Source organism: Coregonus clupeaformis, chromosome 23, assembly GCF_020615455.1.
Source record: "Coregonus clupeaformis isolate EN_2021a chromosome 23, ASM2061545v1, whole genome shotgun sequence".
NCBI lineage: Eukaryota > Metazoa > Chordata > Actinopteri > Salmoniformes > Salmonidae > Coregonus > Coregonus clupeaformis.
In genome coordinates, this window is record NC_059214.1 from 34,771,198 (window position 1) to 34,796,399 (window position 25,202).

The following is a 25,202-nucleotide window of genomic DNA, read 5'->3' on the forward strand; positions in this document are numbered from 1 at the left end:
CCATTAGTGCGACTATTCATGCAGGCTGCTGCAAATCGAATAACCTCATCAGTGAACTTGTTCATTTTGCTCTGCACAGCTGCCTCTGACATATGGATGTATCCTTTATATTCATGACAGGGTTCAATATAGTCTGATGCACCTGATTCTGTTACATCAAGAATGCTGTTCGCCTTGTATCGGCAGGCATCATGGTGTCGATGAAAAGGGTACGGCTTGCACGGTCTACCAGACTGATTTGTTGTTGGGTTACTCAACTGCACTTTCTTAAGTTTCAAAAGCTCATCCCTCTTGTGAATGATCAACTTTGCTGGCCCCATTGTGACACCCACCTCTAGTAAATCAGATTTCTCAAAAGTAAAAGACTGGGCCCATTAATGTTCTGCTGAAGCAAGATATTTGCAGATTCACTGTCCACACAAGCCTCGTTGAGAGCCCATTGTTTCACGTGATGTTTATTCCAATCCTTGATCTCAGCTGGCAGGTCAGTTGGTTTGCCTTCCTCTTCATTCTGAAATAAAATAGGCTGATTTGATTGAAATTCATATGCCGTATAGATGTTAACAACAAAATCATTCACCATTGAGCAGGTTTACTCAACATTTGGTGGTGTTTTAGCCCATATTCAGCTATCACCACAAGCCAAACATAACAGATGTGTATACTGCACAAAGCAAGCATGAAAAATCTTTAGTAAATCATCAGATTCACATAATACATATGTGGTCTCTGGTGTTTCTGAGAAGGCAGCATATTTTGAGGATATTATACAAATTGATGATTGCAAAGTGCGTTTTATATACAGTAACAGTCAAAGGTTTGGACACACCTACTCATTCCAGGGTTTTTCTTTATTTTTACTATTTTCTACATTGTAGAATAATAGTGAAGACATCAAAACTATGAAATAACACATATGGAATCATGTAGTAACCAAAAAAGTGTTAAACAAATCAAAATATATTTTATATTTGAGATTCTTCAAAGTAGCCACCCCTTTGCCTTGATGACAGCTTTGCACACTCTTGGCATTCTCTCAAACAGCTTCACGAGGTAGTCACCTGGAATGCATTTCAATTAACAGGTGTGCCTTGTTAAAAGTTAATTTGTGAAATGTATTTCCTTCTTAATGCGTTTCAGCCAGTCAGTTGTGTGGTGACAAGGTAGGGGTGGTATACAGAAGATCGCCCTATTTGGTAAAAGACCAAGACCATATTAAGGCAAGAACAGCTCAAACAGCCCTGCAGATAACATTACTGGGTGATCTGAAAAGTCATAGTCAATCGATCAATAATATAATAATACTTTATTTTATATTTATAATCTGTAGAAACAATGAGAATAGAAAGGTTCAGAACCTTTGTAAAACAATATCAATCCAATATGGATGGTGTTAAGAGATAGATGGGTGGTGTTGAAGGATGGGACTAATAACAACTAACAACAACTAATAACAACAAGATAACGAATAATGTAAGCATACTGTGTCCATAATAAGTATATAGGTTATATAATTGAGAGCTTTTGTGAAAGAGCACAGTTAGAAAGATATGGCATATAGAAGCAAACCGGATGGACATCATGAAAATGATTGGAGAGGTTGAGGGTAGAGGAAGTTCAGGAATAAAAACAAACAAAATATAATTATTGTAAAATTGACTGTGGGGTTGGAAAGTAATAAAGGGAAATATATTTTTAAAAAGGAAATGTATATGTATGTGTATATATGTATGTATATATGTATGTATGTGTATGTACAGTTGAAGTCGGAAGTTTACATACACTTAGGTTGGAGTCATTAAAACTCGTTTTTCAACCACTCCACAAATTTCTTGTTAACAAACTAGTTTTGCAAGTCGGTTAGGACATCTACTTTGTGCATGACACAAGTAATTTTTCCAACAATTGTTTACAGACAGATTATTTCACTTATAATTCACTGTATCACAATTCCCGTGGGTCAGAAATTTACATACACTAAGTTGACTGTGCCTTTAAACAGCTTGGGAAATTCTAGAAAATGATGTCATGGCTTTAGAGGGTTAAGGACAACAAAGTCAAGGTATTGGAGTGGCCATCACAAAGCCCTGAACTCAATCCTATACAAAAGTCGTGGGCAGAACTGAAAAAGCGTGTGCGAGCAAGGAGGCCTACAAACCTGACTCAGTTACACCAGCTCTGTCAGGAGGAATGGGCCAAAATTCACCCAACATATTGTGGGAAGCTTGTGGAAGGCTACCCGAAACGTTTCACCCAAGTTAAACCATTTAAAGGCAATGCTACCAAATACTAATTGAGTGTATGTAAACTTCTGACCCACTGGGAATGTGATGAAAGAAATAAAAGCTGAAATAAATCATTCTCTCTACTATTATTCTGACATTTCACATTCATAAAATAAAGTGGTGATCCTAACTGACCTAAGACAGAGAATTTTTACTAGGATTAAATGTCAGGAATTGTGAAAAACTGAGTTTAAATGTATTTGGCTAAGGTGTATGTAAACTTCCGACTTGAACTGTATGTACAGTGGGGGAAAAAAGTATTTAGTCAGCCACCAATTGTGCAAGTTCTCCCACTTAAAAAGATGAGAGAGGCCTGTAATTTTCATCATAGGTACACGTCAACTATGACAGACAAATTGAGAAAAAAAATCCAGAAAATCACATTGTAGGATTTTTTATGAATTTATTTGCAAATGATGGTGGAAAATAAGTATTTGGTCAATAACAAAAGTTTCTCAATACTTTGTTATATACCCTTTGTTGGCAATGACACAGGTCAAACGTTTTCTGTAAGTCTTCACAAGGTTTTCACACACTGTTGCTGGTATTTTGGCCCATTCCTCCATGCAGATCTCCTCTAGAGCAGTGATGTTTTGGGGCTGTCGCTGGGCAACACGGACTTTCAACTCCCTCCAAAGATTTTCTATGGGGTTGAGATCTGGAGACTGGCTAGGCCACTCCAGGACCTTGAAATGCTTCTTACGAAGCCACTCCTTCGTTGCCCGGGCGGTGTGTTTGGGATCATTGTCATGCTGAAAGACCCAGCCACGTTTCATCTTCAATGCCCTTGCTGATGGAAGGAGGTTTTCACTCAAAATCTCACGATACATGGCCCCATTCATTCTTTCCTTTACACGGATCAGTCGTCCTGGTCCCTTTGAAGAAAAAACAGCCCCAAAGCATGATGTTTCCACCCCCATGCTTCACAGTAGGTATGGTGTTCTTTGGATGCAGCTCAGCATTCTTTGTCCTCCAAACACGATCGAGTTGAGTTTTTACCAAAAAGTTCTATTTTGGTTTCATCTGACCATATGACATTCTCCCAATCCTCTTCTGGATCATCCAAATGCACTCTAGCAAACTTCAGACGGGCCTGGACATGTACTGGTTTAAGCAGGGGGACACGTCTGGCACTGCAGGATTTGAATCCCTGGCGGCGTAGTGTGTTACTGATGGTAGGCTTTGTTACTTTGGTCCCAGCTCTCTGCAGGTCATTCACTAGGTCCCCCCGTGTGGTTCTGGGATTTTTGCTTGTGATCATTTTGACCCCACGGGTTGAGATCTTGCGTGGAGCCCCAGATCGAGGGAGATTATCAGTGGTCTTGTATGTCTTCCTTTTCCTAATAATTGCTCCCACAGTTGATTTCTTCAAACCAAGCTGCTTACCTATTGCAGATTCAGTCTACCCAGCCTGATGCAGGTCTACAATTTTGTTTCTGGTGTCCTTTGACAGCTCTTTGGTCTTGGCCATAGTGGAGTTTAATGTGTGACTGTTTGAGGTTGTGGACAGGTGTCTTTTATACTGATAACAAGTTCAAACAGGTGGCATTAATACAGGTAACGAGTGGAGGACAGAGGAGCCTCTTAAAGAAGAAGTTACAGGTCTGTGAGAGCCAGAAATCTTGCTTGTTTGTAGGTGACCAAATACTTATTTTCCACCATAATTTGCAAATAAATTCATTAAAAATCCTACAATGTGATTTTCTGGAATTTTTTTCCTCAATTTGTCTGTCATAGTTGACGTGTACCTATGATGAAAATTACAGGCCTCTCTCATCTTTTTAAGTGGGAGAACTTGCACAATTGGTGGCTGACTAAATACTTTTATATACAGTGGGGAGAACAAGTATTTGATACACTGCCAATTTTGCAGGTTTTCCTACTTACAAAGCATGTAGAGGTCTGTAATTTTTATCATAGGTACACTTCAACTGTGAGAGACGGAATCTAAAACAAAAATCCAGTAAATCACATTGTTTGATTTTTAAGTAATTAATTTGCATTTTATTGCATGACATAAGTATTTGATACATCAGAAAAGCAGAACTTAATATTTGGTACAGAAACCTTTGTTTGCAGTTACAGAGATCATACGTTTCCTGTAGGTCTTGACCAGGTTTGCACACACTGCAGCAGGGATTTTGGCCCACTCCTCCATACAGACCTTCTTCAGATCCTTCAGGTTTCGGGGCTGTCGCTGGGCAATACGGACTTTCAGCTCCCTCCAAAGATTTTCTATTGGGTTCAGGTCTGGAGACTGGCTAGGCCACTCCAGGACCTTGAGATGCTTCTTACGGAGCCACTCCTTAGTTGCCCTGGCTGTGTGTTTCGGGTCGTTGTCATACTGGAAGACCCAGCCACGACCTATCTTCAATGCTCTTACTGAGGGAAGGAGGTTGTTGGCCAAGATCTTGCGATACATGGCCCCATCCATCCTCCCCTCAATACGGTGCAGTCGTCCTGTCCCCTTTGCAGAAAAGCATCCCCAAAGACTGATGTTTCCACCTCCATGCTTCACGGTTGGGATGGTGTTCTTGGGGTTGTACTCATCCTTCTTCTTCCTCCAAACACGGCAAAATGGAGTTTAGACCAAAAAGCTCTATTTTTGTCTCTTCAGACCACATGACCTTCTCCCATTCCTCCTCTGGATCATCCAGATGGTCATTGGCAAACTTCAGACGGGCCTGGACATGCGCTGGCTTGAGCAGGGGGACCTTGCGTGCGCTGCAGGATTTTAATCCATGACGGCGTAGTGTGTTTCTAATGGTTTTCTTTGAGACTGTGGTCCCAGCTCTCTTCAGGTCATTGACTAGGTCATGCCGTGTAGTTCTGGGCTGATCCCTCACCTTCCTCATGATCATTGATGGCCCACGAGGTGAGATCTTGCATGGAGCCCCAGACCGAAGGTGATTGACCGTCATCTTGAACTTCTTCCATTTTCTAATAATTGCGCCAACAGTTGTTGCCTTCTCACCAAGCTGCTTGCCTATTGTCCTGTAGCCCATCCCAGCCTTGTGCAGGTCTACAATTTTATCCCTGATGTCCTTACACAGCTCTCTGGTCTTGGCCATTGTGGGGAGGTTGGAGTCTGTTTGATTGAGTGTGTGGACAGGTGTCTTTTATACAGGTAACGAGTTCAAACAGGTGCAGTTAATACAGGTAATGAGTGGAGAACAGGAGGGCTTCTTAAAGAAAAACTAACAGGTCTGTGAGAGCCGGAATTCTTACTGGTTGGTAGGTGATCAAATACTTATGTCATGCAATAAAATGCAAATTAATTACTTTAAAATCATACAATGTGATTTTCCGGATTTTTGTTTTAGATTCCGTCTCTCACCGTTGAAGTGTACCTATGATAAAAATGACAGACCTCTACATGCTTTGTAAGTAGGAAAACCTGCAAAATCGGTAGTGTATCAAATACTTGTTCTCCCCACTGTATATATATATATATTTGCGAGAAAAAACAAACATATGGGGGATTGGAAGTGATGCAGACAATTACATTGATGGAAGTTACAATCTATCTGCAATATTAAAGCTGATCTACCCCCTAAAAAAAATAAAAATAATAATAATAAAGAACAGCTCAAATAAGGAAAGAGAAACGATAGTCCATCATTACTTTAAGACATGAAGGGCAGTCAATCCGGAACATTTCAAGAACTTTGAAAGTTTCTTCAAGTACAGTCACAAAAACCATTAAGCGCTATGATGAAACTGGCTCTCATGAGGACCGCCACAGGAAAGGAAGACCCAGAGTTACCTCTGCTGCAGAGGACAAGTTCATTAGAGTTACCAGCCTCAGAAATTGCAGCCCAGATAAATGCTTCACAGAGTTCAAGTAACAGACACATCTCAACATCAACTGTTCAGAGGAGACTGCGTGAATCAGGCCTTCATGGTCGAATTGCTGCAAAGAAACCACTACTAAAGGACACTAATAAGAAGAAGAGACTTGCTTGGGCCAAGACACACGAGCAATAGACATTAGACTGGTGGAAATCTATCCTTTGGTCTGATGAGTAAAACATTTGAGATTTTTGGTTCCAACAGCTGTGTCTTTGTGAGACGCAGAGTAGGTGAACGGATGATCTCCACATGTGTGGTTCCCACTGTGAAGCATGTAGGAGATGGTGTGATGGTATGGGGGTGCATTGCTGGTGACACTGTCGGTGATTTATTTAGAATTCAAGGCACACTTAACCAGCATGGCTACAGCAATACGCCATTCCATCTGGTTTGCGCTTAGTGGGACTATCATTTGTTTTTCAACAGGACAATGACCCAAAACACACCTCCAGGCTGTGTAAAGGCTATTTGACCAAGAAGGAGAGTGATGGTGCTGCATCAGATGACCTGGCCTCCACAATCACCCGACCTCAACCCATTTGAGATGGTTTGGGATGAGTTGGACCGCAGAGTGAAGGAAAAGCAGCCAACAAGTGCTCAGCATATGTGGGAACTCCTTCAAGACTGTTGGAAAAGCATTCCTCATGAAGCTGTTTGAGAGAATGCCAAAAGTGTGCAAAGCTGTCATCAAGGCACAGGGTGGCTATTTGAAGAATATACAATATATTTTGATTTGTTTAAGACTTTTTTGGTTACTACATGATTCCATATGTGTTATTTCATAGTTTGGATGTCTTCACTATTATTCTACTGGTACCAGTCAAAAGTTTGGACACACCTACTCATTCAAGGGTTTTTCTTTATTTTTTACTATTTTCTACATTGTAGAATAATAGTGAAGACATCAAAACTATGAAATAACACATATTACTATTATTTTTTTAAATTAATTCCTTGTTAAATACCTCCATTTGGCCTTGTTCAGCCATACTGAAATCCTTTGGATCCTTGTCACTGAACTGGTTTCTCAGTCAAACTGAAGGAAAAGTTGAAAAACAGTTCAACATTATATTCCATACATGAAATGCAATATAGTCACCCATTGAATAAGCCAGAGAGAAATACAATAAAAAAATTAAAAAAAGTGATTTACCACTTTGTTTTCCGTCTTCACCATTTCCGAATAGCTGCTGTGTTGCTGCAACATGCTGTAAAACATAAAACCAGGAGAGGAAGACTATATTATTGTGAAACTGTCAAAGGACACCACCACAAACATTGTAACCAAGGTGTGGTGCACTCGCTGATCCAATCGCTTTAATGCCCCTCATTACAGACACAACCAGTTTCAATTAAAATATTAAATCATGAAGTGAAACAAAAGTGAAACGAAGCAATTCAGTTTGGATTCAGGCTCTGAATGCCTACTATAGCAGCCACTCTGTATAAGGCAAGATGTAGCCATGGTTGTGAAAATCTGGTTGGTGCAGGAGAGAACAGACAAAACCGCAAATGTATATCTGATTTAAAAAATGCATTACTTTTACCATGTCATTTCTAAGTACCAAGTAAATACAATCTTTACTGCTGTTCAGTAGTCATTTCAATTAAGATTAATAGACCTTTTGCACAACGTAGCAACGCCCACTTCCACTCAACTTCCTACCTGATACATAGCTTCCTTTTTTTTTTTAGTCATTTAGCAGACGCTCTTATCCAGAGCGACTTACAGGGGCAATTAGGGTTAAGTGCCTTGCTCAAGGGCACATCAACAGATTTTTCACCTAGTCGGCTCGGGGATTAGAACCAGCGACCTTTCGGTTACTGGCACTATGCTCTTAACCACTACGCTACCTGCCGCCCTTCCTCTCCTGAATGTAGCCATACTAGCCTCGAAGTCGCTTGTTTTATCATTAATATACTGAGGTAATCAGTATATTAATATAATCATATTTCTATCATACAGTGAGGGAAAAAAGTATTTGATCCCCTGCTGATTTTGTACGTTTGCCCACTGACAAAGAAATGATCAGTCTATAATTTTAATGGTAGGTTTATTTGAACAGTGAGAGACAGAATAACAACAAAAAAATCCAGAAAAACGCATGTCAAAAATGTTATAAATTGATTTGCATTTTAATGAGGGAAATAAGTATTTGACCCCCTCTCAATCAGAAAGATTTCTGGCTCCCAGGTGTCTTTTATACAGGTAACGAGCTGAGATTAGGAGCACACTCTTAAAGGGAGTGCTCCTAATCTCAGTTTGTTATCTGTATAAAAGACACCTGTCAACAGAAGCAATCAATCAATCAGATTCCAAACTGTCCACCATGGCCAAGACCAAAGAGCTCTCCAAGGATGTCAGGGACATGATTGTAGACCTACACAAGGCTGGAATGGGCTACAAGACCATCGCCAAGCAGCTTGGTGAGAAGGTGACAACAGTTGGTGCGATTATTCGCAAATGGAAGAAACACAAAATAACTGTCAATCTCCCTCGGCCTGGGGCTCCATGCAAGATCTCACCTCGTGGAGTTGCAATGATCATGAGAACGGTGAGGAATCAGCCCAGAACTACACGGGAGGATCTTGTCAATGATCTCAAGGCAGCTGGGACCATAGTCACCAAGAAAACAATTGGTAACACACTACGAAACCTTAATCACTTGGAGAAGATCTGCAAAGAGGAGTGGAACAAAATCCCTCCTGAGATGTGTGCAAACCCGGTGGCCAACTACAAGAAACGTCTGACCTCTGTGATTGCCAACAAAGGTTTTGCCACCAAGTACTAAGTCATGTTTTGCAGAGGGGTCAAATACTTATTTCCCTCATTAAAATGCTAATCAATTTATAACATTTTTGCATGCGTTTTTCTGGATTTTTTTGTTGTTATTCTGTCTCTCACTGTTCAAATAAACCTACCATTAAAATTATAGACTGATCATGTCTTTGTCAGTGGGCAAATGTACAAAATCAGCAGGGGATCAAATACTTTTTTTCCCTCACTGTATTTCTGTTTATTGTGTCTCTTAGCTAACTAGCTATTAACGCGCTAACTAGTAAGGTGGCTAGCAAATAGCCAACACCCCCCTCCCTTACCAACCATGGCACTGTTTTACACAAGGTGCTTGCAAGAGCTGCCAAAGATAACAGTGACGGATGTACATCATCTGGCCAAGACAAGTAGCAAAGCACCGACCTCCAAGTCCACTCTGCCAACCCTGATGTTCTAGCAGTGTCTGAATCTTGGCTTAGGAAGGCCACCAAAAATTCAGAAATGTCCATTCCGAACTACAACATTTTCTGTCTAGATAGAACTGCCAAAGGGGGCGGAGTTGCAATCTACTGTAGAGATAACCTGCAGAGCTCTATCATACTATCCAGGTCTGTGCCCAAACAGTTTGAGCTTCTACTTCTAAAAATCCACCTTTCCAGAAATAAGTCTCTCACTGTTGCCGCTTGCTACAGCCCCCCCTCAGCCCCCAGTTGTGCCCTGGACACCATATGTGAATTGCTTGCCCCTCATCTATCCTCAGAGATTGTACTGCTTGGTGACCTAAACTGGGATATGCTTAACACCCTGGCCGTCCTACAATCTAAACTAGATGCCCTCAATCTCACACAAATTATCAAGGAACCTACCAGGTACAACCCTAAATCCGTAAACATGGGCACCCTCATAGATATCATCCTGACTAATTTACCCTCTAAATACACCTCCGCTGTCTTCAACCAGGATCTCAGCGATCACTGCCTCATTGCCTGCGTCCATAATGGGTCCGCGGTCAAACGACCACCCCTCATCACTGTCAAACACTCCCTAAAACACTTCAGCGAGCAGGCCTTTCTAATTGACCTGGCCCGGGTATCCTGGATGGATATTGACCTTATACCGTCAGTAGAGGATGCCTGGATGTTCTTCAAAAGTGCTTTCGTCTCCATCTTAAATAAGCATGCCCCATTCAAAAAATTCAGAACTAAGAACAGATATAGCCCCTGGTTCACCCCAGACTTGACTGCCCTTGACCAGCATAAAAACATCCTGTAGCGTACTGCATTAGCATCGAACAGCCCCCGCGATATGCAACTTTTCAGGAAAGTCAGGAACCAATATACACAATCAGTTAGGAAAGCAAAGGCTAGCTTTTTCAAACAGAAATTTGCATCCTGTAGCACTAACTCCAAAAAGTTTTGGGACACTGTAAAGTCCATGGAGAATAAGAGCACCTCCTCCCAGCTACCCACTGCACTGAGGCTAGGAAACACTGTCACCACCGATAAATCTACGATAATCGAGAATTTCAATAAGCATTTTGCTACGGCTGGCCATGCTTTCCACCTGGCTACCCCTACCCCGGCCACCAGCTCTGCACTCTCCGCTGCAACTTGCCAATGATCCATTCTTATTGGCAGGTCAATGTGTCAGATCGGAAGGCCTGTTGTCTGGACCTCTGGCAGTCTCTATGGAGGTGCCACAGGGTTCAATTCTCGGGCCAACTCTATTCTCTGTGTATATCAATGATGTCGCTCTTGCTGCTGGTGACTCTCAGATCCACCTCTACGCAGACGACACCATTTTGTATACATCTGGCCCTTCATTGGACACTGTGTTAACAAACCTCCAAACGAGCTTCAATGCCATACAACACTCCTTCCGTGGCCTCCAACGGCTCTTAAACGCTAGTAAAACTAAATGCATGCTCTTCAATCGAACGCTGCTTGCACCCGCCCGCCCGACTAGAATCACTACTCTCGGCGGGTCTGACTTAGAATATGTGGACAACTACAAATACCTAGGTGTCTGGTTAGACCGTAAACTCTCCTTCCAGACTCACATTAAGCATCTCCAATCCAAAGTTAAATATAGAATCGGCTTCCTATTTCACAACAAAGCCTCCTTCACTCATGCTGCTAAACATGCCCTCGTAAAACTGACTATCCTACCGATCCTTGACTTCAGCGATGTCATTTACAAAATAGCTTCCAACACTCTACTCAGCAAATTGGATGTAGTCTTTCACAGTGCCATCCGTTTTGTCACCAAAGCCTCATATATTACCCACCATTGTGACCTGTACGCTCTCGTTGGCTGGCCCTCACTACATATTCGTTGCCAAACCCACTGGCTCCAGGTCATCTATAAATCACTTCTAGGCAAATCCCTGCCTTATCTTAGATCATTGGTCACCATAGCAACACCCACCCGTAGTATGCGTTCCAGAAGGTATATCTCACTGGTCATCCCCAAAGCCAACACCTCCTTTGGCTGCCATTCCTTCCAGTTCTCTGCTGCAAATGACTGGAACGAACTGCAAAAATCTCTGAAGCTGGAGACACTTATCTCCCTCACTAACTTTAAGCATCAGTTGTCAGAGCAGCTTACCGATCACTGCACCTGTACACAGCCCATCTGTAATTAGCCCACCCAACTACCTCATCCCCATATTGTTATTTATTTTGCTCATTTGCACCCCAGTATCTCTATTTGCACATCATCTTCTGCACATATATCACTCCAGTGTTAATACTAAATTGTAATTATTTTGCACTATGGCCTATTTATTGCCTTACCTCCATAACTTACTACATTTGCACACACTGTATATAGATTTTATATTGTGTTATTGACTGTACGTTTTGTTTTATCCCATATGTAACTCTGTGTTGTTGTTGTTTTTAATCGCACCGCTTTGCTTTATCTTGGCCAGGTCGCAGTTGTAAATGAGAACTTGTTCTCAACTGGCTTACCTGGTTAAATAAAGGTGAAATAAAATAAATAAATAAAAAAGTCATCTTCCTTGCTGTTTCTGTAAACTCTGTTATGTTGGACGCGTTAGATTAAATTTAAACAAGGCCATATACCCTTAATAGAAAAGTTTAAACCCATATTGCTGTAATGAATTTAGTGGCTGTTGCATGTTGCGCCAGTCACTTCTGTTTGCTGGTCGTGACATATGTTGAGTTATTTTATAGTCTAATCATTTTATTTTTATATCCCCACGTAGGTTGTCCTGAAGCCCTCTGAGCCAGTAACAATGACACAACATCACTGTTCATGTGTTGCTGGCACTGCATTATGCAACCACACAGTTGCATTACTATTCCAGTCTGCACACTATTCCCAGATGGGAACACCAGTCGTCCCACCTGTGCACAGCTGCACAGAGGCTGAGCAGCAGTGGCATAAGCCAAGGACTATGGTATGTTTTAATAGCTATACCACATATCAACATCATATGGTTATAATCACATCATAATGCTAAGAAATGATTTAATGAAAACTTAAATCGTCTCATGATTAGATTTAGAATAGTGCCCTTGTACTGTCTTTTACAGGGTCTGAAACCTGGGCCCGTAGGCAAAATGACCATCACCAAGCCCACCAAAAAGCGCATGGCAGAAGGAGGGATGAGGTGAGTATTCCCTAATAGACAGTATAGTAGGTAGTAGCTGGTCATGTCCTATTACACTTTGACTATATAACATTTCAGGTGGTTTCAAGTACATTGTTTAGATTGGCTAACCACAGCGGCTGCTTTGCTTTGCAGAAGTACACTCTACAGCCCCCTTCATGGACCGCTCCCTGACCTCTTAGTTCTCCAGATAGAAGAGGCATACAAGAACTTTAACCCTCTATCCAAGCCATTAATCTGCTGCATGGGGATGTCTGCTGAAAAGCTTTTAGTCGACTCCCACTTTGGAAAGGTACAGGTGGGGAGCCTCCTGTCTGACCAGCAGCCTCCACACACAACGGGACACATAGTTCCCCATAAGTTCAAGGTCAGCTCTACATCACTGGGTTGGAGTGGTGTGACTTTGTTGTCTGTGCACATGAGGACATTCTGGTCGAGAGAATACATAGAGACCCAGTGGTGTTCTCACTAATTAGAGAGAAGGGTGATTGGTACTACTTATATGTGTACATGCAAAGGTTCCTAGGCAAGAAAGACTAAATAACTACGGACAGGCTCCTTTATCTTTCAATTAATGAAAGAGAAACAAACCAACAAATCTGTCTGTGCAATTCATTAATTAATAAATAATTTAAAATAATTCACTTACATTTTTTCTGTTCTCTTGTCACTGTAAATAAAACCTTTGTGTTTGGAGTATAAGCAGTGGTGTTTATTATCAATAAATGGACTACGGGGTGTTAGACAATGTGGATGGTCACAGCATAAAAAGGAAAGATGCATTGGAGTAGTAGCTCATTGCTCCTTGGCCCATGCCTTCACAAAAGGCCCACACTGGTAGTTTGTGAGAAGGCAAGCCACAGCCCAGATGTTGATGTTGCTCTTCTTCATTTCCTAACTTTCAATGAAGAACTAATAACGTTAACATTAGCACTAATGTTTGCAAGCTAAAGAGACAAAAAAAAGACACAGAACACAAGAATAGAATTACAAAAATCACTAACTGAACGGATAAACACAATTTTCAACAAGAATGATAAAAAAACGCTATAGAAATTTGATTATATTAATATACTGAGGTAATGATAAAACGAGCGACTTCGAGGCTAGTATGGCTACAATCAGGCTGACAGGACGCGATCGCGAGAGGAAGCAGGCGTTGCTACGTTGTGCAAAAGGATTCTTAAGAAATATAACGTAAGCCCACGTAAAACAAACTGCCTTTTAGTTCAAATATGTTTAAACATGTTGATCTCATGGACTGTCCATCCTTACATCCATACCAGCTCTATCGATCAATTTGAGAGTGGTTACATTTCTCCAGACCCATTTCTCAGCTTTAAAGCAAGTGTGGCAGGACTGCATCTTGGCTGCAACACGAATTAAAGAGGGTTGAGGCATTAATTATTAAAAAACTAGTGTAGGTCACCACTTTTCTTATAGTTTAGGCATAATATGTTATGGTTCTCAACTTTAATCTGTATCATGTCATTGATTTTCATAATGCACGAAAATCGGTTCAAATAGGCGTTTTAATGTCATTAACTATATAAATGTATGTAATATCCGGATAATGTATAGCCTAACTGCGAGATAAATTCCATACATCAGACTGAACATATTTTATAATGTAAAACGTTGTCTATGTTGCCTATAACGTTATGTAAAACTGCAAACTTACCTTTCATTATTATAGCTTTCCTGACAGCAACATTAAATAGTTTTCCAGTCTCAGTGGTAAACAGAAACGATGGTCGGTGTGGAAAGGGTTCGATTATGTCGAAAGGAGAAGAGACATAAGAGAGCGGAAAATGGGGAGGCGGTCTGTTGGCAATTTGACAAGCATCTGACTTCGCTGAATTATAGTGTAAAACAATAGAAAATCGTTGCAAACCAATTAAATTGAACACTAGTATAGAAATATTAAAGATTTCCAAAGACTTAGTTGAAATAGGTATTTTAAACGAGTATGTGATAACTGAAAAAAACAGAATGCGGGGGTGTGCTTTAGCTGTCCATCTCTTCTGGACAAGATTAACCTTTCCCTCAATTCGGCGCGTTTCAGTTGAAACGAAACTTAATTTGGGGTATATCTCATTCATCAGAAGTGGCTTCCTCACTCTCCTCATCGCTACTGATCTGAAAAGTGAGGATATGCACTCTTGATGTAGACCTGTATTGTGTCTTATCCCCTGTTCTCTACATTTTAGTCATTTAGCAGACGCGCTTATCCAGAGCGATTTACAGTTAGTGAGTGCATACATCTTTCATACTGGCCCCCCGTGGGAATCGAACCCACAACCCTGGCGTTGCAAGCGCCATGCTCTACCAACTGAGCTACAGGAGGCCAGTACACAAATGATATGGAAATCCAGACTAGACATCTACTTTGCAAACATATAAGCTTGATATTTGCTGATATATTTCACTCATGCTGAAAGCGCAGACTTTTATTTGCAGACCATTCTTACCCTCCACACTCCCTTCAGGCCAACACTCAATGCCTTGCTACTGTATGGCTAGAAATTTTTTGATATTTGTCCCAAGCAAGTGCCATAATAAATATATGACAGATTCTCCAGACAGAACGTCTAGAGAATGGAGAATCTCAGGTAACTCCCAAATCAACCCTGTATCTTTTATTTGCCTCAGGTTTTAGGAGATTTTCTTTTGGTTTGGTAATATATGTAGGCTACTATGGCCTTTCTGCATTTGATAGGCAGATTCTGTATTTTCAACATTGATGCAGTGACTATAATCGAAGAACCAGTTTATCATGGTGACGAGGATTTTTCAAATACGTCACAGTATCCAACATTGGTGCTCCAGTTTACCTATAGTACAGCAGTAAGATTGCAGCCAGCGATCAATTGTTCTTTGTGGTCCCATTTAATAAAGTGAGTCAAATCTGACTTGTACATTTCCAAAACTTCTGATCAAATGTGTTCATTGTTGGATTCTATCAATAATTAATGTTGGCCTCAGAGGCATCATTTTTTCTTTGAATAAGGACGCACTGCCCAAGTCTGACAGATGATGGCGCCTCAAGCACAAGAGGAGAATAACAGGTACCCTAAAAGAAGAAGACCGGAAGTGACTTTTTCATAGGAGGTTAGGATAATTTAGGCATAAGATTAGGAAAATGAATGTAGCAGGTTAGGAGAATTAGGTTAAGGCTAGGAAAAGTGTTAGGGTTTAGGGTTAGCTAAAATACTCACCTAAACTGTTAGGAAAATCTTTTCCAGTAGTAGCTGTATCCAAGTGCCGTGAAAAGAGTGTGCCCTTTATACGCAAGGTCCAGCCATAGAGATAGATAGAGGACTCATCTTCATATATGTGCCATTATAACGTCTGTGACAGCATGAGCAGCGCCATTGAGGCTACAACCCATAGCAATCCCCACACAATTGAATACTTTAAAATGGTGGGTGATGGCAATGTCCAATAGCAATGGCAATGTCAATGCTAAAACTAGTTATATCCATGAAGAGTCCTTTATCTATCTCTATGGGTCCAAGATAAATTCAAACACCCTTTTCATGCCACTTCGATACAGCTACAACCGGAAATGGCTTTTTTGTAGCAGGTTATAGGACAATTAGGTTAAGGTTAGGAAAAGGGTTAGTGTTAGGGTTAGCAAAAAAATGCTCTCCTAACCTGCCACGAAAATCACTTCGTGTCATAGCTGTATGAAAAGAGTGTGTCCCGTTTTGTGTGAGTGTTCAAAAAGGATTGTATATGCATTATTCCTTTGCGTTTTACAACATGTAAGTCACCTATGACAAGTAACTACTCATCTATACAAATAGACAATAACTAAGTGCCCTCGGTCATTACTGAACCAAGATATTTCTAGACCAGAATTAAATACTACTGAGAGCCAATCTCCCAAATATGGACAATATATAGTTGGAGGCTTTGAGAGGGTGGTAAGACTTTTGATGGTAGCCTAAGTGACTCAAAGGTGTGGTGACCTGATGATTAGCAGTGATTTATAGTCCATACATTACGGTGGCAGATGGCTGCAATCGGAGAACCTCATGGGAGGTGGCATGTCCCTGTGCATGCTGGGACATTGTAGACTGTGGCAGACTTTTGAGGACCGCAGGGTCACTGCACAGAAGATGTTGGCTGATCAGACACAAAGAGATACAAAGGCCAGATTTCCTTAGCATTTGCACCAATTGGGGACAAAACACCTGTTAAATTCCCTTTTGAAAATAGGTGCAAACATAGGGGAAAGCTTAGTAAATCTGGCCCATATTCTTCTACCTGTGTCCTCTTCCCTCCTCTCAGTACCTGACTGGATGGATGACAGAAAGGCGTGTGGTTGGTCCTCCTGGGAACCCTGTCACCTGCTAGGTCTCCCTGTTTATGGAGGTCTGGAGACACCTGCTCAATATGGATGTGGTGGTAATGGCCAACAATGTAAATATGTATGTCTATGGTCATGACTGAGGTCTCCATCATGCTCAGGAGATTGAGAGCTGTCAGAATGATATTAAGATATCAAATGTGTCTGTGAATGACAGTATTCTCTAATACAGGGTTTCCCGAACTTGTAGCTGGTAGGCTGTAGGCTGTGTGAGTCTGAATCAGAGAGTACTTAACACATGATAGAGCTATTATTTAAGATTCCTCTAGATTGATCAAAATGACAAGTAAAAATAGTTTGGGATTTGTAAGTCTTTATTTCACTGACTTCAAATTGAATTATCAGATTTTCTAGCAACAAGACTCCTGAGATATTGTCTTTTTTAGGGAAATCTCTTGTTTGTGACAGACTGTTCGGTTCCGAGATTCGTTCTAGGGTCTAAAACAAATATGTCCAGCTGCGTCTTACAATATATGCCACTGAAAAACGACACATCACAGCAGCTCTAAAGCATTCCAGAGATGATCCATCTCCTCTTACACCAGCATAACTCACAGATCTTCATCTGACACTGCTTAGGTCGTACTACAGTGGCTTGCAAAAGTATTCACCCCCCTTGGCATTTTTCCTATTTTGTTGCATTACAACCTGGAATTAAAATGGATTTTTTGGGGGTTTGTATCTTTTGATTTACACAACATGCCCACCACTTTGAAGATGCCAAATATTTTTTCTTGTAAAACAAACAAGAAATAAGATAAAAAAACAGAAAACGTAAGCGTGCATAACTGTTCACCCCCCATTGGATTGACGTCTGGGCTTTGACGAGGCCATTCCAAGACATTTAAATGTTTCCCCTTAAACCACTCAAGTGTTGCTTTAGCAGTATGCTTAGGGTCATTGTCCTGCTGGAAGGTGAACCTCTGTCTCAGTCTCAAATCTCTGGAAGACTGAAACAGGTTTCCCTCAAGAATTTCCCTGTATTTAGCGCCATCCATCATTCCTTCAATCCAGTTTCCCAGTCCCTGCCGATGAAAAACATCCCCACAGCATGATGCTGCCACCACCATGCTTCACTTTGGGGATGGTGTTCTCGGGGTGATGAGAGGTGTTGGGTTTGCGCCAGACATAGTGTTTTCCTTGATGGCCGAAAAGCTCAATTTTAGTGTCATCTGACCAGAGTACCTTCTTCCATATGTTTGGGGAGTCTCCCACATGCCTTTTGGCGAACACCAAACGTGTTTGCTTATTTTTTTCTTTAAGCAATGTATTTTTTCTGGCCACTCTTCCATAAAGCCCAGCCCTGTGGAGTGTATGGCTTAAAGTGGTTCTATGGACAGATACTCCAATCTCCGCTGTGGAGCTTTGCAGCTCCTTCAGGGTTATCTTTGGTCTCTTTGTTGTCTCTCTGATTAATGCCCTCCTTGCCTGGTTCGTGAGTTTTGGTGGGCGGCCCTCTCTTGGCAGGTTTGTTGTGGTGCCTGTCAGCTTCCTGCTTCCCCTGTTTGTCTCCTGGCCTCTAGAGGTCAGCTGTGTTCCCCTTTGCCTTAGTTGTTCCTCATGTGTCCTAATTAGCTTATCTATGTCACCTGTGCCTTGTTTCCCCTTGAGTATTTTAGCTGTGTGTTTTCCCCTTGTTTCTCACTTGGTTATTGCGTCCCTGTCTATGTGTCTCCTGCTTTGTCCCACCGTATCAGTCCTAGTAAGTTATTCTAAGTTATCTTTAGTTTGTTTTCTCCCTCGGGGAGTTGTTTTGTTTTGCCTCCTGTTTTGGAACATTAAATCTACTTACCTGGAGTATTGCCTTGGGTGTTTCATTTGGGTCCTACAACATCTCCTCTGTGGCTAAGGGGTAGTACCCCCAGCTCTACACATTTGAGACCGGAGTTCTAGCCCGGCTTGTGACAGAATAACCAAGTCTATCATGGACCCAGAAACACTCAGTTCCCAGGACCTGTTGGCGGTGATCATTCGACATGAGGCTTCTTTCCAGCGCCATGAAGCCGTTCTCAGCCGACAAGAGGAGCTGATGGCTAGACATTCTCAACTCCTGGCCGAAATGATGAGTTCCCTTCACCAGCTCTTTGAACGCCTCCTTGGTTCTCCCCCTTCCCCCGGTCACCTCCCAGTGACGACAGGCCTTCTCGGTTGGCGGAGCCCCGACTACCACCTCCCAAGCCCTTTTCTGGGGATCCAAGCTCTTGTCAGGGTTTCCTCACCCAATGCTCCCTCACCTTCGAGCTCCAACCCTCAAGTTTTCCCACAGACCGTTCCAAGATTGCCTACCTCATTACCCTTCTTTCAGACAAGGCGCTCGCCTGGGCCTCTGCGGTGTGGCAGTCCCAGGAGGCCTGTTGTGACTCCCACGCTGCATTTGTAGAAGAGTTCAAGCGGGTGTTCGATCATCCTGTCAGTGGGCGGGAGGCTTCCAAGCGCCTACTGTCTCTCCGTCAGGGCCCCCGAAGCACGGCAGATTTTGCCATTGAGTTCGAACCATAGCAGCAAGGAGCGGATGGAATGATGAAGCGCTGAGGGTCTGCTTTCAGGGAGGGTTATCTGAGCCCCTTCAAGATGAGTTAGCCACCCGTGAACCAGCTGAAGATCTCGAGTCCCTCATAGCCTTGGCCATCCGCCTGGACAATCGTCTAAGAGAGCGGAGAACGGCTCGCCGTCAGGTGTCTCAGTCCCAAGTTCCTCTGAGCAGCTCTGTTTCTCCTGTTTGGACTCCGTCATTCAGAGCTGCCCGGCTCCTGAACTGCCCCAGGATTCCCCGGAGAGCATGCAGTTAGGCCGTTCCAGGCTTTCTTCCAACGAAAGGGAACGTCGCATGAGGGAGCGTCGGTGCCTCTACTGCGGGGTTGCCGGCCACTTCCGCTCCACTTGCCCCGAGCTTTCGGGAAACGCCTGTCCCCGCCCAGCTACAGGAGGGTTGTGATGGGGAAAATTAGAGCTCCTCCTACTAACGCGGTCCTAGCTATTCCAGCCACTCTGTCCTGGGAGGGCCACCAGCATCGGCGGGTCCAGGCTATGATCGATTCCGGTGCCGCAGGTGATTTTATGGATGTAACCTTGGCTAAGGAACTTAAGATCCCTACCCAACTACTTCCTCAACCCCAGGCAGTTACAGCCTTAGATGGCAGACCTCTGGAACCAGGAAAAGTTACTGAGGCGACTCAGTCCCTGCGACTTACCATCTCTCAACACCAGCAGGAGGAGACCTTCTATCTCATTGACTCTCCCGAGTATCCTATTATCCTGGGTCACCCTTGGCTATGCAGACATAATCCCCAGATCGACTGGCCTACTGGCACCATTCTTAGCTGGGGTCCCACTTGCCAACTCACCTGCATGCTTCAGAGTTCCTCAGCCCCTAGTACCCAGTTTCAAGAGTCTGTTGACGTCTCCCGAGTCCCCAGTGTTTACCATCGGTTCAAAGCAGTGTTCAGCAAGGCCCGGGCTACTGCTTTACCGCCTCATCGCACTTATGACTGTGCCATTGATCTACTCCCTGGGTGCTGCCCTCCTAGAGGTCGGATCTTTTCCTTGTCCTCCCCGAGCACGCAGCTATGGACACCTACATTAAGGAGTCCTTGGCAGCCGGCCTCATCTATGCCTCTACTTCCCCGGCTGGGTGGGCTTCTTTTTTGTTGAAAAGAAAGACGGGGGTCTGAGGCCTTGTATTGATTACCGGGGACTCAACAAGATCACGGTTCGGAATCGATACCCTCTTCCTCTCATGGCCACTGCTTTTGAGCTGCTTCAAGGGGCTTCCATTTTTACTAAGCTGGATCTCCGCAATGCTTACCATCTCGTGCGGATCCGGCCAGGGGACGAATGGAAGACGGCGTTCAACACGCCCACGGGACACTATGAATATCGGGTGATGCCGTTCGGGCTCACCAATGCCCCCCGCAGTATTCCAAGCCCTGATTAATGATGTTCTCCGGGATATGCTTAATCTGTTCGTCTTCGTGTACCTGGACGATATCCTCATCTTCTCGAGGTCACTGAAGGAGCATGAGGGGCATGTTAGCCGGGTTCTCCAGAGGCTCCTTGACAATCACCTCTACGTTAAGCCTGAGAAGTGTGAATTTCATGTTTCTCAGACTCAGTTTCTCGGGTTTATTGTCACTCCCGGGCACCTAGAGATGGATCCCAAGAAGGTCAAGGCGGTCCACGATTGGCCCACACCTGCCACGGTCAAGGAGGTTCAACGGTTCATTGGCTTTTCTAACTTCTATCGGAAGTTCATCAAGAATTTCAGCTCGGTGGTAGCCCCCTTGACGACGCTTACCAAGGGAGGAGGGACCAAGATTCACTGGGGTCCGGAAGCAGCAGGGGCCTTCGAGGATCTCAAGCGCCGCTTCACTTCTGCTCCGATTCTGGTGACCCCTGACCCAGAGAGACCTTTCGTGGTGGAGGTGGACGCCTCAGAGGTGGGGGGTGGGAGCCGTCCTGTCACAGAGGGGTGCGGATGGGAGATTACACCCTTGTGCCTTCATGTCTCGCGCCGCCTGTCTGAGGCCGAGCGCAACTACCACGTGGGGGATCTAGAGTTGCTTGCGGTTAAACTGGCCTTGGAAGAGTGGCGCCATTGGCTTGAGGGGGCTCAGCACCCTTTCCAGGTTCTCACAGACCACAAGAACCTGGAATATCTCCAACAGGCTAAGCGGATGAACCCTCGGCAAGCACGATGGTCCCTTTTCTTTAATCGATTCCAGTTCATCCTGACTTACCGACCTGGCACCAAGAACGTCAAGCCGGATGCTCTGTCTCGAGTCTATTCTCCCGAGGTACAAGAGAAGCCCTTGGCATCGATTATTCCGAGGTCTAGGATCGTCGCACCTCTTCAGTGGGAACTAGAAAGAGGGGTACGAGAAGCTCTTGCCCATGAGCCCGATCCAGGCGGTGGTCCTGCCGGTCGCCTGTACGTTCCTCTCTCGGTTCGGGCCCGCGTCTTGCAGTGGGGTCATGAGTCGCCCTTGACATGCCATCCTGGCAGTGCTCGCACACTGGAGTTCCTCCGACGGCGGTTTTGGTGGCCGTCCATCAAGAAGGACGTGCAGGTCTATGTTGAGGCCTGCCCTGTGTGCAACCAGGGAAAGTCGACACGCCAGCGACCCCAGGGACTGCTCCATCCCTTACCTGTTCCTCGAAGGCCATGGTCACACCTTTCTCTGGACTTTGTTACGGGACTTCCTCTATCCCAGGGCAACACCGTCATCCTTGTGGTGGTAGACCGTTTCTCTAAGGCTGCCCGGTTTATTCCCCTGCCCAAGCTGCCCTCGGCTAAGGAGACTGCGGAGCTCCTCATGAACCATGTCTTCCGGATATTTGGCATTCCCCTGGACGTGGTCTCTGACCGAGGTCCCCCATTCTCGTCCCGGTTTTGGGGGGCCTTCTGCAGGCTTATTGGGGCCACAGCCAGCCTATCGTCAGGATTCCATCCAGAGTCTAATGGCCAAACGGAACGGATTAATCAGGATCTGGAGACCACCCTGCGGTGTATGGCGGCCAGTAATCCCACGTCTTGGGCCACCTATATCATTTGGGCTGAATATGCCCACAACACCCTCCAGTCCTCAGCCACCGGATTGTCCCCCTTCGAATGCCAGTTCGGTTACAACCCTCCTTTGTTTCCAGAGGAAGAGGCGCAAGTTGGTGTTCCCTCGGCCCAGCGCTTTGTCCAACGCTGTAGGCGGACCTGGAAGAAGGCCAGGTGTACCCTCCTTCGGACCTCCCAGAGATACCAAAGTCAGGCTAATCGCCACCGCCGGACGGCTCCCTAGTTTCCGAGCTGGTCAGAGAGTTTGGTTGGCCACTAAGAACTTGCCCCTCCGGGTCGAATCCAAGAAGCTTTCCCAGAGATACATCGGCCCTTTCCGCATTTCTAGAAAGGTTAACCCTGTGTCGTATCGTTTAGTTCTGCCTCGCTCCCTTAGAGTTAACCCCACTTTCCATGTTTCACTCCTTAAACCTGTCTTGTCTTCTCCTTTTGCCCCCCACACAGACCCCCGCCACCTCCCAGGATCATAGACGGCCAGCCAGCCTACACAGTCCGCCGGATACTGGACTCCCGGAGGGTCCAGAACTCTCTGCAGTATCTGGTGGACTGGGAGGGCTACGGGCCAGAGGAGCGCTCCTGGGTTCCGGCCAGGGACATCCTGGACCCAGGGTTGATCCGAGATTTTCGCACCCTGGGGCCAGGGTATTCTGGAAGGAACGTCAGGAGTCGTTCCTAGAGGAGGGGGTCCTGTCAGCTTCCTGCTTCCCTGTTTGTCTCCTGGCCTCTAGAGGTCAGCTGTGTTCCCCCTTTGCCTTAGTTGTTCCTCATGTGTCCTAATTAGCTTATCTATGTCACCTGTGCCTTGTTTCCCCTTGAGTATTTTAGCTGTGTGTTTTCCCCTTGTTTCTCACTTGGTTATTGCGTCCTGTCTATGTGTCTCCTGCTTTGTCCCACCGTATCAGTCCTAGTAAGTTATTCTAAGTTATCTTTAGTTTGTTTTTCTCCCCTCGGGGAGTTGTTTTGTTTTGCCTCCTGTTTTGGAACATTAAATCTACTTACCTGGAGTATTGCCTTGGGTGTTTCATTTGGGTCCTACAACATCTCCTCTGTGGCTAAGGGGTAGTACCCCCAGCTCTACACATTTGAGACCGGAGTTCTAGCCCGGCTTGTGACAGTGCCATATTCTTTCAATTTTTTAATAATGGATTTAATGGTGCTCCGTGAGATGTTCAAAATGTCAGATATTTTTTAAAAACCCAACCCTGATCTGTACTTCTCCACAAATGTGTCCCTAACCTGTTTGGAGAGCTCCTTGGTCTTCATGGTGCCGCTTGCTTGGTGGTGCCCCTTGGTTAGTGGTGTTGCAGACTCTTGGGCCTTTCAGAACAGGTGTATATATACTGAGATCATGTGACAGATCATGTGACACTTAGATTGCACACAGGTGGACTTTATTTAACTAATTATGTGACTTCTGATGGTATGCTTCAGAGAGTAATTTCTCATGTGGAAAGGGAACTCATATACATACTGTCCATGATGATAATGGCAGATATTCAGTAAAAAATTGGATCTGCAATGACTGATCTTAGCTTCACATGCTTATTCTTTGAAATGATTGATTGGATGTTCTATATGTATTTTTCAGAGATACTTGGTGTCTGTATCTACTCTTTGTAACTCATGGGTTGTATCTGAACAAAACCCCAATCTGCTTTTTCCTCCAGTTTCTCATTTAAATAGAAACATTCTACTCCTTCACCACTAGAGGGCATATCAGAGCTGCTCTACAGTGAAGTACCCTGGCTATCTTTGGCTGGCACATGAACGAGCACTCAAGTTGGCCTGAGCTGTTGTTGAGTGAAAGAAAACCATTTCCCCTTCTTCACACTCTTTCTCAGCCATTGTTTGCCGTCCTGCTTAACGTTTTTACATGCAGAATTGAAAGGCGCGTGTGTGTTCTCTCAAGGGCCAAGCCATGAAAATGACCCTGATCGTCTTGCACCATTTCTACCTTAAACTGCAGCTGTCCACTCAGTGTTAAAAAAATGCTGTATGGCTGGCTGGCTGAACGCATGAATGACAGGCTGGCTGAACAAATGAGTGACTGGCTGGCTGAAGGAATGAATGACTGGCTGGCTGAAAATAGGAAGAATAATTATTTCATTCTGGGATTTTCCCCGGAGACCGTTGTTTGTTTATTTTCTATCATGCACATATTTTTTTGGTACAGTGATTTAGGGGGCATTTAATACGATACTGTTCTCATGGCAGTCTACTTGAATTTTTAAAATCCTAATTGATTGAAATATGGCATTTTTATGTTTGTAATATGCAGCATTTGTAGAGTAATTACTCACATAAAATTTCCCAATTTATGCTGTATTCACCATTACAGAGTGCATGCACTGTTCTCTCAGTTTAAATCCAAATAAAGTCCAGGCCAGTTTCCCACAACCCTTCAGTCACCCAGAGAGCAGCCAGCAACACAATGCTCCTCAAACGCTCTTAAAATACATGACCTCATTGACCTGTTTGAATTATAACCGCTAAGATGCCTGGCCCTGGCTGTAGCACAATGTGAGGCTTGTGATTGTGTTTTAAATCTAATGGCAAACTAAAAGATGGCTTCCTCTAAGAGAGAGAGGGGAGCTGAGATGGGTGGATTTATGGGCCTTGTCCTGGCCGCCGGCCTCACATCCTCTCTGATCTGCTTTTACTCCGACGACCCCTGACCTCCAGAGTCATTAGTGTAAGGGTTGGGGTGAGGT

The 25,202-nt window shown here is 44.0% G+C and overlaps 1 long non-coding RNA gene across 1 annotated transcript; it reads right to left on the minus strand.

Annotated features, from left to right (window-relative positions):
- Window positions 1-386: 386 nt before the first annotated feature.
- LOC121537010 lies at window positions 387-14,526 on the minus strand. The gene is made up of 4 exons (XR_005994939.1): window positions 14,232-14,526; window positions 7,291-7,345; window positions 7,103-7,173; window positions 387-511 (listed from the first exon to the last, which is right to left on the minus strand). It is a non-coding gene; the product is annotated as an uncharacterized LOC121537010 (long non-coding RNA).
- Between the last annotated feature and the right edge of the window lie 10,676 nt (window positions 14,527-25,202).